The following is a 16234-nucleotide window of genomic DNA, read 5'->3' on the forward strand; positions in this document are numbered from 1 at the left end:
GACGATGTCTGTTTCTCTCTTCAGACAAACACACAAAGCTTCACTCTGCTAAATCTTCAGACGGTCACAATGAAGATGTTGGCTGCTCTGGTTGTCCTGGTAACAGTCCTGCATGGCGCTGCGGCAAGTGAGTTAACATTGTTTTGTTGGTTTATTGTAAAATTTAAAAAAAAAAAAAGGTTAATGTCTTTCTATACTGTATTTATGAGTTCAGCGTTTTAGGATTGTCTGATTGTTTATTTCCTGGACTTCTTTGTATATTTTAGAAATATTAATAAGTGACAAACCATCATGTTAAAGTTGACGTTAGTAAATCCTGTCTTGGTATCTTTATGAACTCAGAACAAGCTGAATATAGAAGTATATATACACACATGTAGTGAAAAAAATCATAGGTTTTTTTCTATTTTTTATTTTTATCCGACATGTCAGTTGATATCGTTGTTTTCCTGCTGAAGCCAAACAACTTCCTGCTCTGTTGGTACAATATTTAATATTGTTCACTAATGTGTGTAAATAGAATTGCTTTGATTTTAACATGATATATTTATATTAATTGTTTAAATATATAACTTAAATGTACACTCCCAACACAAAACATAATCTATAATCTGTAACTAAAGAATAATCTTTTATGATTAAAGAGAATTAAGAAGAAAGTAACATTATATAACCAGGCCCCTCATAATAAATAAATAGTAATCATTGATTATTTGTGAGAATAATTTGACTACATGTACACACAGAAAAACATATTCACTAACAGCCTATTAAACATAGTTATTAAATTCATATTGTGATATTATTTGTCCTTTATATTTTTTTTTAATGTGCATTATATTTAAAAATATATACATATTTTGAGCCGTTCCCTAAATAATTCCACAGTTTTAATTCACGTACTGAAAGACACGTCTGTTTTAATGTAGTTCGTCAAACTGTTTAGTGGAGCTAGACCAATAAATCAACCATGAATATTATTTTCTGATATCAGCTTATTGCAGATAAATATGTGTCAGATATAGAGATGAACTAACTTAGTTTGAGGCTCTGAAACAGTTTCACCTTTACATTGTTTGTCCACCAGAGAAACAGTTTTATCTTTAAACTGGGACTTTCTCTACTCTCTATGGATCTTGGTCACAAAAACATTTTTTATGTTACCTTTCTATACTTTTAGTTAAAATTTGAGATATATTTTAAATTAAATAAATGTGATGTATTAACAGTGATATTTATTCTTGGACAGATCTGCAAAACATTCTTTGTTGTGACCATTGCAGATTTTTTAAAGTTCATCTAAACACAGAAATCTGATCTACATGCACCCAGACAACAGAGGACAGTGGAGGATTCTTAAATAGATGATCAGCAAAACTCATAAAAAACTGTTATTCTGTTCAAACTATAAAATAATCTGTAAGAGACTTCTAGTATCAGGACTAAGAGCAAATAATGATCACTTCATGATGGAGGGAATTTAGATATTAAACCAGTTTATAACTGATACTAAACTAAAACTGTACAGAATGATGACATGACAGATAAACATCTTATTTATTAAAGCTTTATTAAATATAGAGTTTTCTGGGATTGTCATTAAATACAGAACATTTGGTATCCTCTTGATGCTGCGAGTGAAACCGAAATATAATTCTTCAGTTTACATGAATAAAGAAATATAAAAGTGAGAGGAGCAACGGGTCAGATATTTGTTTTTCTTGGATTTTATTAAAAAAACAACTTTGTACTCAAACATTCGAAAATCCACAAACCCTCTGACAACACCACAAACATGAAATCAGTTATTACTTGAATATAAAAAATGAAAACAATAATAGAGAAGAGCAAAAGAAAACTCGTAGAAGAAGTGTTGTGACTTTCTAGCTTCAGAGTTCAAATTAGTTTTTCAAAACCTCAGAAGAAGAAACACAAGTTGTAATTGGTCACAATTTATAGTATGAAATAGAGCTTGTAAGGCATTTTATTGAAACAAATTTATTGACATAATTTGTCAAGTAAAGAAAAGGAAATTGCTTCATTTATATTTTGGGTCAGAGGTTTTTGATCTCAGATTTCAAATTAATCCAATAATGGGGAGAGTAAACTTTTAATGATGCATCCTGAAGAATCCAGATCAGATACACTGACTGGAAACTGAACTTTTTTTTTTCCTGCATGAAATTAATAAATTATCTTGTTTTTACAAATTATTTTTCAGTCAATGAGAGTCAAGTACACAACTGCTTGATAACCCTAACCCTAAATATGTGACTCGTTTTATATTTTATTTCAGAATTAATTAATACAGTTTTCAAGATTAAATAATCAGATATATTATTATTATATATGTATTTTTGTATTTATTACAATGTAAACCAGATTATTAGGATGTCCAAATGTATTGTCATTCTTTTTGATTCCGTGTGAAAGAAAATAAGATTAAGTTATTTATAAAGTTGTGATACTGAAATGATGACTTCTTTTCTCTTACAGTGACTCACTCTCTACAGTATTTCCTCATTGCATCGTCTCAAGTCCCAAACTTCCCAGAGTTTGTGGCTGTTGGTTTGGTTGATGAGATTGAGATGGTTCACTATGACAGTAACAGCAGGAAAGCAGAAGCCAAACAGGACTGGATGAGTGAAGCCACAGCAGGAGATCCTCAGTACTGGCAGAGGGAGACTGATATTGATGTGAATGCCCAGCAGGTCTTCAAAAACAACATTGAAGTTGTAAAGCAGCGTTTCAACCAAACTGGAGGTTTGTTTATGTTTCACTTTCTACTGATAAAATGTTGTTTATTTTGTTGTATATTTTTATTTTTTCAACCTGTATTTTAGTACACACACACACACACACACACACACACACACACACACACTCTCTCACACACACACACACACACACACACTCTCTCTCTCACACACACACACACACACACAGCATTCTCAGATTAAAGTGTTTGAGAGCTTTTCTTGACTGAAACCCAGTCAGACAATGAGACTAGTGAATGCTGCTATACTACATGGATACAGTGTTTGTGTCCATCCCATAATAACCAGCAGAGATTATTAACACTTTATCTCCACTAGATTAGATCAGAATAACTCGACTGAACTGCCCACAGTGACTCGCTCCATAATAACTCTACTGCAGGAACCTGTTTATCACAACAGTTTAACAACACACAGCTGATAGAGGAACATTACTGCCTGGTTTCTCAAAGTGTGGAGCCGGGACTGTAAAGGAGACACAGGCTGCTTCTGATGGGTCCTCATATGAGAGGAGGAGCGGTTTGTTTTCATAAAGCTGCTGACAGGACGACATAGTGAACGTCTCATTCAGATCAGAGGTTTAAAGAGTTTAACAGCTCCACTCTACCTACTGATACACAGTGTGTCCATCCCATAATATACCTTTATATACTGTAGAAGTACACATTATATTTGATTATTTTACTTCACCACAGTGTGTGTAGGCCATAATATATGTATATAGTGCTGAAACAATTAGTCTTTAAATCGTTTGGATGATCAACAGAAACTTAATTGAAACAGATTTTGATAATCAAATAATCATTGAAGTCTCTTATTCAGCAAAAATAACATTTTCTAGTTCTAGTTCCTCAAATTTGAGAATGATCTACTGTTTTATATAATTTTATATTAAAAACTGTTCAGTGTTCGTCAGATAAAAAAAAGCTAATTGATGATTTCTCTCTTTGCTCTGGGGACTTTTAATGGACATTTTCCACAATTTTTTGACATGTTACAGTGTAAACTATTATTGATTAATTGAAAAATAGTTGTTACGTAATCAATGACAACAGTAATTAATTAAATTTTAATAATTAAAAAGACACAAATATCTAGTAGAACTACAGATGAGATTAGATCAGATTAACTTTACTTGACCATGGTGGGTCTGTTCCATAAACAACATCTATAGTGATGAAACAATCACTCAATTAATTGATTAGTTGATTGAAAAAAAATTAATTGACACAAATTTTGATAATCAAATAATCATTTAAGTCTTTTATTAAACAGAAACAGTCTAGTGTGTAGTTTCTTTCAGGAAGAGGACTTTGTTGGACTGATCCACTGGCTGCAGGGTCTCAGTGGCTGTAACGTTCAGTCCAGGTTCAGGTTTAATCTGAGTCTGATAATCAGGACTCCACCTCAGTGTGTGTCTGTTCCTGCAGCTCACATGAAGCCACACCACCTTCAACAGTGGAGACAAACTGCTGGTCTCCGTGGAGACAGTGTGTCTCTGTGGTTAAAGAAAAGAGGATATGAAGTGTGTTAGGATGTCCCTCTGTTTCCCAGCAGTCTCTGCCTCTCTGTCTCTCTCTAAGACGTCCACACTGTCCACATGATGACTGGCAAGTAAGTGGTTGTCATGGAGACAATAACAGCAGGAGGTGTAGATTCTGTGTCTTAGTGTCTGTGGATCAGTGTGTCTCTGTGGTAAAGATGTGATATCAGCTGGTAATAGATGACTGGGCTGTGATCTCACTCTGGTTTACTGCAGTGTCTCTGTCTCTCTGTCTCTCAGGTGTCCACATTTACCAGAGGATGTATGGCTGTGAATGGGATGATGAGACTGGTGAGGTCAAAGGTTATGATCAGATTGCTTTTGATGGAGAAGACTACATAACTAACTAACCCTAACCCTAACCCTAACCCTGGAGAGAGAGACATGGGTCGCTGCAAAACAACAGGCTGTCATCACAAAACAGAAATGGAATCATGATGAAGCTAGTTTGGCAGGGCAAAAGCACTACTATACCCAGCGTTGTCCTGAGTGGCTGAAGAAGTACGTGAACTTCGGGAGGAGCTCTCTGCTGAGAAAAGGTAGAGTCACATGACCTGATGTAGTTTAATGAACATGACAATGTTAATATGCCTTCTGTGTTTCCAACCATGAATAACATTACAATAAATATAAACCATACAGAGGCTGAATCTGTCTCAGTTTAAACACATTTCCTTTTCTCTCTCATCTCTTTATTTCTCTGACTCCACACATTATCCCCACTTGTCTTTCTCACACTCACTGTCCACTGCACTTTTTAATCTGTCTCACCTCTCTTCACCTGTCTTTTTCCTTCTGTCTTCTTTTATCGATAAATGATATGTATTTAGATTGTATAGATACTGTATATATAGTGTATTAAGGTAGTGATAGTAATAAAGAACCTATAAACTGTCTCTCTCCTCTCTGCAGACCTTCCCTCAGTGTCTCTCCTCCAGAAGACTCCCTCCTCTCCAGTCAGCTGCCACGCTACAGGTTTCTACCCTGACGGAGCCATGATGTTCTGGAGGAAAGATGGAGAGGAGCTTCATGAGGACGTGGAGCTCGGAGAGATCCTCCCCAACCACGATGGATCCTTCCAGATGAGTGTTGACCTGAACCTCTCATCAGTCAAACCTGAAGACTGGACCAGGTATGAGTGTGTGTTTCATCTCTCTGGTGTGAAGGAGCACATCTTCACCAGACTGGAAGAAGTAAAGATCAGGACCAACAGAGGTGAGACTATCTGTCTTTTAACTGTTTCCTCATATTGTTTTGTTTCCAGTTTCTTGAATCTAGTTTTTTATTCATAATTTTAAGACTGAGAATCAGAAATCGTTTTTTCTGTTCTGTGAATAATATGAATGACAGTAAAGTTCATCTTAAATCTCTCTTCTACTTGTAAGTATTAAACTAACACATTTACCCACTTCTGGACCCAGAATTATTACCACAGTTTGTTTTGTGTTGCCTGTCCAATGTTCTGGTTAATATAAAATACTACAAACAAAAAACAATTTTATTATTTTTTAAATTTTATTTTAGATTTCCAATATCTTTATCAACTTTTTAAAGTTATTTTTTGTTTTTAAATCATAATTAAAAAAAATAATTCTACCAAATTGTGTAACCGTTTTTTGATTTTTAATGTCAGTTCAGAGAGAATAATATATAATAACCACTGTATTGACTGAACTACTGGCCAGTTTTAGAGGCTGAATAATGTAATAATTTAATAAATTGATGAATGAACGTATCTATCACAATGTAACAATGTAATCAATGTATACAGGATTGTGTTCTGGTGGACAAACTTACGTTCTTCTCTTCTGACCTGCTTCATCTGTTCAGGTTGTGACTATTTCTTGTTGTTTTCTGCTCCACAGAGAAGCCCACTGACATGACCGCCATCATCATTGCTGCAGTCGTTGTTCTTGCTCTCATCCTCGTCGCTGTGATTGGATTCATCATTTATAAAAAGAAGAATGGTGAGACATCAATAAAGAAGCATTGTCTCTTCTTTTCATATTTTTTGTTTAGAAAGTGCAGCAAATTAGACTTTCCAGCACATCAAAATCTGTTTTTAACAACAGTTAAGTGCTGTGAGGCTCAGAGCCACAGTTTAGTTATTATATAACTATAGCATGATGTTATAAGGGAGGGGACATAAGAAAAGAAGTAATGTAAAACAAAAGGTAAACAGGATTTACTTATTTAGTTTAAGTCAAAGTGGAATTATCAGTGAAAATAATGTGACAAAGTGTCATTTTCAACTTACAACATAAATACTTTGTCTTTTTGTTTCAGACAAACGCCCTCCATCTCGTAAGTAAAACTTGTTTTTATTCTAATTTCTCTGACCTTACATTCACTCTGCAGATTAAAAAAAATGCTTTCTGGATTTTGTGCTGAAGAACTTTTTCAGGACTTTTTCCTGCAGTGGTTGTTGGCCCACTGCTCTGAACTGATACCGTGTTTAACAATGTCTGACCTTACGGCTGTCAGCAACCAGGAGGTCTTGGAGGAACTCAATCCAAGAACATAAATGACAAACACACCACCCTGCACACAGTGAGTTGCTGCATGGGACATGAACTTTTCACACCAGTTGTTAAACAAAGCTGCCTTAAACTAAGAAAATCACCATATGTGATTATTTCTTTATCCACTGTTAAACTGCTGTGACCAACAAAGATGAAACAGTTGAAGTGAAGTGATTTAATTAGGAGAAAAGCACAGAGGCTTTCAGAAACCAAATTAACTAGGCATGTAAACAGGACTGAACGGGACCGAGCCAAGTGGAGCCGTCGGGGGAGGCCACGTCGGCGGAGGCCATGTCGGGCGCGGTGAAGTAGTCTCAGTCCCTATGCGTACCAAATGGCGTGTCTCCTACCACTGTGCTCGGGGCAGGTGTAAAACATGTTACTTGCTGTTGCCAGCAGGGGGCACTATGAGTGTGTGTCAATATTGACATGTGGGTGTGTTCAGGGCTGGACCCTCATCACGTGTGAGAAATTTGGGACAGATTGGACAATGTATAGTCAAGTTATCCAGTCTGGTGTTAAATGGTGAGACGCCATATTTTGTCCCCATGCCACGCCCACATAGTGTGACTGTCGGGAAAGATTTGAATAACTTTTGATCCCAAAGGCCTTGTGATGGTACTGACCAAGTTTGAAGTTCATTGGTTAAAATCTGTAGGAGGAGTTCGTTAAAGTATGCGAGCTGGAAATGGCCAAAAACGCTGAATATTGCGATATTCAAACCAAGATGGCGGACTTCCTGTTGGGTTTGAGGTATGGCTCCAAGAGGCTTTTTGGTGCATCACCACATGATTCATATGTGTACCAAATTTCGTGTCTCTACGTGAAACCTACTGCTCGGGCTAGGTGTAAAACATGTTAGTTTCTGTAGCCAGCGGGGGGTGCTATGACTGTGTTTCAATATTGACACGTGGGTGTGTTCAGGGCTGGCGCCTCATCACGTGTGCGAAATTTGGGACAGATTGGACAACGTATGGTCAAGTTATCCAGTCTGGTGTTAGATGGCGAGACGCCATATTTAGCCGCCATGCCATGCCCACATAATGTGGAGGTCAGTAAAGGTGTTGATAAGTTGTGTTGCCCAAGGCCTTGTGATGGTACTGACCAAGTTTGAAGTCAATGGGGTTAAATCTGTTGGAGGAGTTATGTAAAGTATGCAACGTGGTCATTTTATGAAAGGGGGCGGGGATAAAGCCTAAGGTGCGTGGTGGCTTGATGAAAGATTGTTATTTAGAAGTGTTAAGGGCTGGACTCTGATGAAGCATGAGAAGTTTGGAGCAGATGGGACAAAGTATGTAAAAGTTATAAAGATCTGTAGTTTTATGGCGAGTAGGGATGGGTACCTTTCACATTTGAATCGATACGGTACCGATACCCGGTACCTGGGAATCGGTACCAGTACTCAACGGTACTAATTTTCTGTACTTTTGCGTAACATATTTATTTCTCAAAATATAACCTTTAAAAAATATATCAAAACAATATAAAATCCAGGATGAGCAGTGCTTTATTGTTGAGTGAACGTGCATTTTGTAACATGAAGGTTGCAGTGTTATCAAAGAATGCAGAGGAGCGCTCTCAGGTGGCAAAGCACGGAGGAGAAAAAAAAAGGTTACAAGTGCACATGTGATTTGTTGTGATGACGTCGTAGCTGTGCGGCGCAGCACCGGTCAGACAGTATTGTGGGCATAGCATGATGGAATAAACAAAGTTGAGTCGGGCTGCTCTGTGCACATATCGAGGATGACGCAGGAGTCCGAGGGATTTAATTTCAGCGAGGCAGTTTGGAGTAAAGTGGCAGGTAATATTCCTGAGTTGAAGAGTGGAGTATTAGCGGAGGACCAGAGATGCAGCAGCTAGTTGCTAGCTGCTAATGGCTGGTCTACAGAAGAATGGAGAGAGCAAACGGAGTAAGGAAGGTCCAATCTGGAGGCAGACGAAGGCCAAGCCCGGGTAGAGACATTGGAGAGATAGCAGCTGGCGGCTAGCAGGCCTAGAGCCGGCTGTTGGTCTCTGTTCCGCGGTGGAAGAGGGCAGCAGTTAGTGGCCGCGGTGAGCAGACAGGACCAGACGAGGAGGTAAATAAATTTTAAAAAATAGTGCGATCGTCAGCACGCTTGTTAATCAAAGACGTCAAATGAAAACGGGTTGAAATCAATGATCAGTTTAAAGTTAACGCCGTTTAGGTACCGAAACATGGTACCGTTTGATTTTACATGAATCGGTACTCGGTAGTACCGACGGAATTCGGTCGGTACCTATAAAAGTACCGAATTCGGTACCCATACCTAATGGCGAGACGGCATATTTTGCCGCCATGCCACGCCCACATAGTGTGACCGCCTTTTGATCCCAAAGGCCTTGTGATGGTACTGACCAAGTTTGAAGTCAATCGGGTGAAATCTGTAGGAGGAGTTCGTTAAAGTATGCGACATGGAAATGGGCAAAAACTGCTGGAAACGCCATCTTTGATTGAAACTGGACGACTTCCTGTACGTTTTAGGGTATGGGTTCTTGAGAGTTTTTGGTGCGTCTCCACGTTTCATATGTGTCCCAAATGGCATGGCTCTACGTGAAACCTACTGCTCGGGCTAGGCGTAAAACATGTGACTTCCTGTTGCCAGCGGGGGGCGCTATGATTGTGTGTCAATATTGACATATGGGTGTTTTCAGGGCTGGACCCTCATCACGTGTTAGGAATTTGGGACAGATTGGACCATGTATGGTGAAGTTATACGGTCTGGTGTGTTATGGCGAGATGCCATATTTTGCCGCCATGCCACGCCCACGTAGTGTGACGGTCAATAAATCTTTTGATAACTTTTGTTCCCAAAGGCCTTGTGGTGGTACTGACCAAGTTTGAAGTCAAAGGGATGAAATCTGTTGGAGGAGTGCGTTAAAGTATGCAAGGTGGTAAATTTATGAAAAGGGGCGTGAATAAAGCATAAGGGGCGGGGCTTTATGAAATATTGTTATTTAGAAGTGTTAAGGGCTGGACTGTAATGAAGCATGAGAAGTTTGGACCAGATCGGACAAAGTATGGAGAAGTTATAACGATCTTGTGTTTTATGGCGAGACGGCATATTTTGCCGCCATGCCACGCCCACATAGTGTGACCGTCGGTAAAGCTTTCAATAACTTTTGATCCCAAAGGCCTTGTGATGCTACTGACCAAGTGTGAAGGCAATTGGGTAAAATCTGTAGGAGGAGTTTGTTAAAGTATGCGGGGTAGAAATGGGGAAAATGCCATATTCGATCCAAGATGGCCGACTTCCTGTACATTTTAGAGAATAGCTTCCCCAGACTTTTTGGTGCGTCTTCCCATGATACACGTATGTACCAAATTTTGTGTGTCTACGACAAACCAGTGTGAAATAATGACATTTAGGTGGCGCTAGTGAGTCATTTTGCCACGCCCATTCCCGCGAACACTAGAATACGTAAATTTCACGTGAGATTGACGTTTATTCCAAATATGGTGAGTTTTTGAATATGATAAACCTTCCAAAGTAGCGATTCATTTTTGGGAAGGACAGACTAATAACAATAGGGGCCTCGCACTGGTAGTGCTCGGTCCCTAATCCCTAAAAATAATTGAAAAGCTTAGTTGGTAAATTGTTAAATATAAAATAAAATGTTAAGACCGGATACTTCTTATCTTTTTGTCTCTTTAGGTTTATGGATAAACATTGCACTGGATTAAGGAGCGCTGCCTCCACATTCTCCTCCACAAACTGGGAGTTGATTTGTTTTTCATATTATATCATAAACTGATAGAATCAGGGTTGGGATGCTAACTGTAGATTTTCATTGATTGGAATGCAAAGAAAACAAACTGTAATAACAAACAAACAAATATTTTGCAAATATGATCAAAGATTAATGGAGATTTTATTATTTGGATCATTTAGTTTAATTACAAATAATTTCCTCTGATAAACATTTTTGCTTAAATGATTGTAAATCAAATTGAGGATGGGGTTTTTTTTTTGGAGAGAAGTAAAACATGATGTTTAAAACAATGAAATCATCACAACACTCTTCATACATACAAAGTAAAGGTTTGTGTGCTTATCTAAAAAAATATTTAAAAAATAATAATACATTTTATTTATAGAGCGCTTTTCAGGGTACACAAAGACGCTTTACAGTTAAAACAGTGAACATGCAGTTAAAGAGAAAACAAACAATTAAATCAACAACAACGTTCACACATTAAAAGCAGTTCTGAACAGGTGAGTTTTGAGGAGTTTTTTGAGTGTGGATGGATCAGAGCAGTCTGATGTTTTTGGGGAGAGAGTTCCAGAGGGAGGGGGCGGCGATAGTAAAGGTTCTGTCCCCGAGCGGCAGAGTTCTGGATGTACTAGAGTTTTTTGAGTGATTTAGAGGGAATGCCATACAATATGCTATTACAGTAGTCCAGTCTGGAGGTGCTAAATGCATGGATGAGTGTTTCTGCGGCGGGGAAGGAGAGTGATGGACGGAGACGGCCAATGTTCTCCAGGTGGAAAAAGTCAGTTCTGGTGATTTGGGTGATGTGGTGCTCAAAAGAGAGGTTTCTGTCCAAGATGACTCCAAGGTTGTGGATGTGGGGGGACAGAGACAGAGACAAAAAAAGTTTGTTTGCATCCAGGTTTTGATATCGATAAGGCAGTTGGTGAGGGTGGAGTGAGTGGCAGTAGTGATGGTTTTGGTGGAGAAAAAAGCATATTAATAGTATGATATGCTGTCTGGAATGTAAATGTAATTTATGTGCATTCTCATATTATTATTCTCACTTCTTGGTTCTGGCAATAAGATAATATAAACCTTGAGATAAGGAGAGATTTATTAACCAGTTAAAAGTTTTCTTTACTGTTGATACTGATTAAGCCGTTCTTTGGTTCTTTGGTTGTATTTGATCATGGGGGACAATGCTGCAAATGAATCAGAAACATCCCAAAATATTCCCTGCTCATTAGACTCCTGAAACTTCCCGTAGCTGTCAGTGTAAATGTCTGTGTGTTTCTTCTGGTGATAAACTGGACTCCACCTCGCCCAGTGTGTGCTCTCAGCACCATCAACCACTGAGGAAATGGATGGATCTTTACATGACTGTGGCAAATAATATATATCACAACATGAAATTATGTTCACAATGATGCAAACATACACAAAATATAAGCATCAGACAGCACTTTCATTTTCCAGTTGTGTAAATAGTTTGTGTGTAAATATTTATTCTTCTTTAAACTGGTTGGACTTTAAGATTCTGTTTGGTTCAAGTCAGGCCAAAGTAAAAGATAATTTATGTTGTTGAGGATTTTCTGAATGAATCATGAGAAGCTTATGTTGCTTTTTTTTTGTTATTTTGATGCATTTTGAAATATTTTATTTTTAGCTGAGATTCTAAGAGTGATGTGGGATGTTCAAAGATTTTCAGCACAGTTGTTGAAATATTTAAAATATTTTCTGATTAGGGACAAGGGACATTTAATCTCTTAGATATGTTAACTGAAGAGATTTACAGCCCAGCTCTTCTTGTGTTGGGTGAAGTAGATGAATGTCAAATGGAGCTTGTGTGCTATTTCATTTCTTTTGTACTTTTGGTTTTCAATAAAGTTCCCAATATTACAAATGTCCTTGTCTTTGTGATTACACATACATGCTTAAACATCTGATACTGTAACTATAATTATTTGAGTATTCATTGAGTTTGTACTACTGTTACTGTGGCTCTGACCTGTCCATTTTAAACTACAGAGCAGGAAGAACAAAATTATTTGGGTAAACCTGTGATTCTTCAGACATCTGAGGAGGGATTTTTTTTTCAAAAATGACATTAAAAAACATTACTGATGATTTTTTTTGACACTGGAACATCATCTTGCATCTTCTCTGGTATGTTTTCCTGTTTTCTCTAATAAAAACGGCCTTAGCAAAATAATGTCATTTTTTTTCTAATAGAAGGCATCAAAGCTTATTTACCAAAATAGATAAAAAAACAATACTCATCAATTTTAACCTCTCATTGTGTGTGCATGTTTTATTTCATTTAAGATTTGGGAGACTAACTCAACTATTCTTCAGGCTGCTGGTGGTGTAAAAGGTTGAATAATGTAATAATTTAATAAATTGATGAAAGAATGTATCTATCACTAAATTAGTCAGAACCATTGTGTCAAAAACCCACATATGGGACAGAAACCAACGCAGACATGCAGCTAAACAAAGACAACAAAGCTATAGAAAAGGACAAACAAACAACACATAGATACAGTAATTATGTTCAGATAAGAAGGGATAAAAACAACAAGAGCAGAACAAACAATGTATACAGGATTGTGTTCTGGTGGACAAACTGACGTTCTCCTCTGACCTGCTTCATCTTTTTTTTTAAGTGTTTTAAGTTAATTTCAGGCTTTGAGTTTGAGTTGATCAGTTTAATTCATAATTCAAGCTTCTTTTTATGGCCTTTATTTATTTGTTTGAATCTGACTCAGAGCCTTTTCCTCCAAGTCTCCCCCTTTCACTCTGTCTCAACAATAAAAACCCTCCATTTAACTACAACTTGTAATGACCAGAATTTATATAATGAATACTGTGCTTCTGAAAAAGACAACAGTTAAGAGTTATTTATTTGTTGTTTGTTGGAGGTTCACAGTTTGTTTCCCTGGATTCAGCTTTGTTAAAGGTATGTTTAGGTTTCATGGAGCAGTGAGGCATTGACACTAAATACATTCATATTTGATTTTAATTCATTCTATTGCTCTTACTTTGATAAATACATAAACCAGAGTCAACAGAGAGTCAGGTGACTCCTCAGGTGGTTTCCCCCTGAGCAGTTCAAAGGCAGATATATTATTCATCCACATGTAAAAGCTGTCACACTGCTGACTTCTCTGTAAAGGTAAATAAGTAGTGATCAACTCAGGTATTGATCAGCAGAGAGCAGAAGGAGGTTTGGTCAACCAGACCTATAGTAATAATATAAATACTACAAATATAAATACTACAATGTCTGGATAAAAGATGTGACACAGATTGATTTGTTTGTGTAATAATCATGAATATTATTAACACCATTTTTATTGATTGCACAATAGAAATATATGATGTAGGTAAATAACAGAATTATGAGACATCTCATTTAGCCAGCAGGTCATCATAACATATTACAGAATGTGTGTTATTTCCATATATCGTAATGTATTGCTTCTAGCTAATGTTCTTGTAGGCTATATACTGTACATGGGGGGAAATAGTGCATTTTGTTATCACTTACTTAGCCCTGTTAAGCTATGAGCAGTTGGTGGCTGAATGCTCAACAATCAAACCAGCAGGTTAATTGGCTAAGTCCTTTTGTTGTTTGTAGTTTCAATAGTAATATTCAGTTAAACACATTTGTTTAAAACATTTCATTGAAAACAGGCTAGTTCATCTTCTCACTAAAACAGTAAATAAATGTAAATGTATTGAATACTTACCTCGTGAGAATTTACCTGTAAATGTTAGAACTGTAACCAAACAGTAATTAAATGAACATGAATATTAATGAGTAATATTGTATGTTACAATGTAAAATACCTCCAGTTACATGATCTGAAGTGAATATGTGTGTGTGTGTGTAGATCAAAAGGACTGATGCAGAGACATTTTCTTTACATGTTTTATTTCAGAATGAGTTTTGAAAAAGGGAAAAGAGTAATTGAACGATGAATATATGTTAATAAAGACCGAGAAGAGCCTTAAAAGAAGTCACTGATTCCTGTCTCTTCCTTCTTTCCTGTTTAAATCCGGTTTTATCATCTGTTAAGCAGGCCTAACTATTATAACTATTGGATAATGGATAAATGGATAATTCTGACTTTAAGTACTTTAAGTGGACCCACATTTTGATGTCAGTATTTGAAAATCTCTTAGCTCAGACTATACTGCTCGGACGTTGGTAAATGTTTTTGACGTACAGTATGGTTTTGGCATATTAATTTTTTAATTCGAGTGAGTTGCTGAGACGGATAGATCTCGAACAAAGTTAATTTTCTCCTGATTTGTCCGTCAGAAAAATGCAGTTTTTGTGTCAGAATGTTCAGAAGACACGTTACCGGTGAGAAATGTGTCCAATATTTACTTTGGAGACTCTGGGACAAAAGACTCGGTCATCATCTGCGATCACTTTATTTCTCCCGTTGTAATCAACAGACCTGCAGCAGCTTGTCTAAAGGGGCGTGGCAGTAACTGAACTCACCTGACAGGTAAAGGAATTGACTGGTCAGTGTCTCACTTCTAACCATCTAACGTTAACGTTTACACTAACACCTGACAGTGACAGCAGTCAGAGGTGAACAGAGGTCCAGAGGTGGACTGAAATTTCTGGCCTCGAACAGAAAGCATTTTTGGCAAAACCATAATACTTATTATTGATCCGACTTCACTTTGAGGGTCCTGAGTTCTTCCTGAACGTCTACATATGGTTCTTTTTTAAAGAAAAATGAAAAAATAGCTTTGTTAGAGCGATCTACAAAAACTGTTAAATGTCCCTTTTTCTGAAATCTTCCTGCGTTTTTAATATGGGAGCCAATAAGGCTGTTGGTGCGTGTTGGTGGCGCATCTGTGCGTCCTACGCCCAAACTATAACTCTGACAGCTTTACCAGAGGATTGTGAGTGAGAAGACAAATTTTCCTACGTTTCTATGTATAAATTATCTCTGTAGAGTGAAATTTGCGGCCTGGAGCGCAGTTTTCAAATTTATTTTTTGACAATTTCTTCTCTCCCTCTACACTCTGGCGATGATGTCACACACTGTGACACGAACATTCCGTGAAATACACACCCATTATAATCTCAGATTTCCTCCAAAAATGATCATGGTCATTGAACAGGGATTGATAAAAAACTATACGACCTATCGAAATGTGGATTAATACACCGATACACAAGACTTGTGTCTACTGTTTAAAATTTAAATGGAGTCTCTAGGTGAAATTATGCCGGAGGAGTAGACGTTTAAAAATCTCCAATTATTGTTTTTTTTCGCTCATTTTTTTCCGGCCGTCCCATTCATTTCAATGCAAAATTTTCCGGTGGAGGTGATTGTCCGGAAGAGGAAGAAGAAAAAATCCACAGTATAACAGTAGTGCTCGGTGCGATTGCCCCGAGGCCCTAATAATATATATATATATATATATATATATGTGTGTGTGTGTGTGTGTGTGTGTGTGTGTGTAAATTGCCAGGGGTCACAAGCAAAGACAAATTAAATTGAATCAAAAATCCTGAAGTGGGAGCATAATCTCACAGTTTTAAGCTTTCTTGTTTTTAGCATTAGATATTGACGACTTGAAGTACATCTCCAGTTTTAGTTTGAAACTTGTGCTTCAGCATAACGGATGATGACGTTCCATGAAACGAT

General features: G+C 37.3%; 1 pseudogene; it reads left to right on the forward strand.

Moving 5' to 3' along the window:
- On the forward strand, window positions 1-12729 carry LOC131959199 (H-2 class I histocompatibility antigen, Q9 alpha chain-like; annotated as a pseudogene).
- The last annotated feature ends 3505 nt before the right edge of the window (window positions 12730-16234 follow it).

Source organism: Centropristis striata, chromosome 21 (assembly GCF_030273125.1).
Source record: "Centropristis striata isolate RG_2023a ecotype Rhode Island chromosome 21, C.striata_1.0, whole genome shotgun sequence".
Lineage (NCBI taxonomy): Eukaryota > Metazoa > Chordata > Actinopteri > Perciformes > Serranidae > Centropristis > Centropristis striata.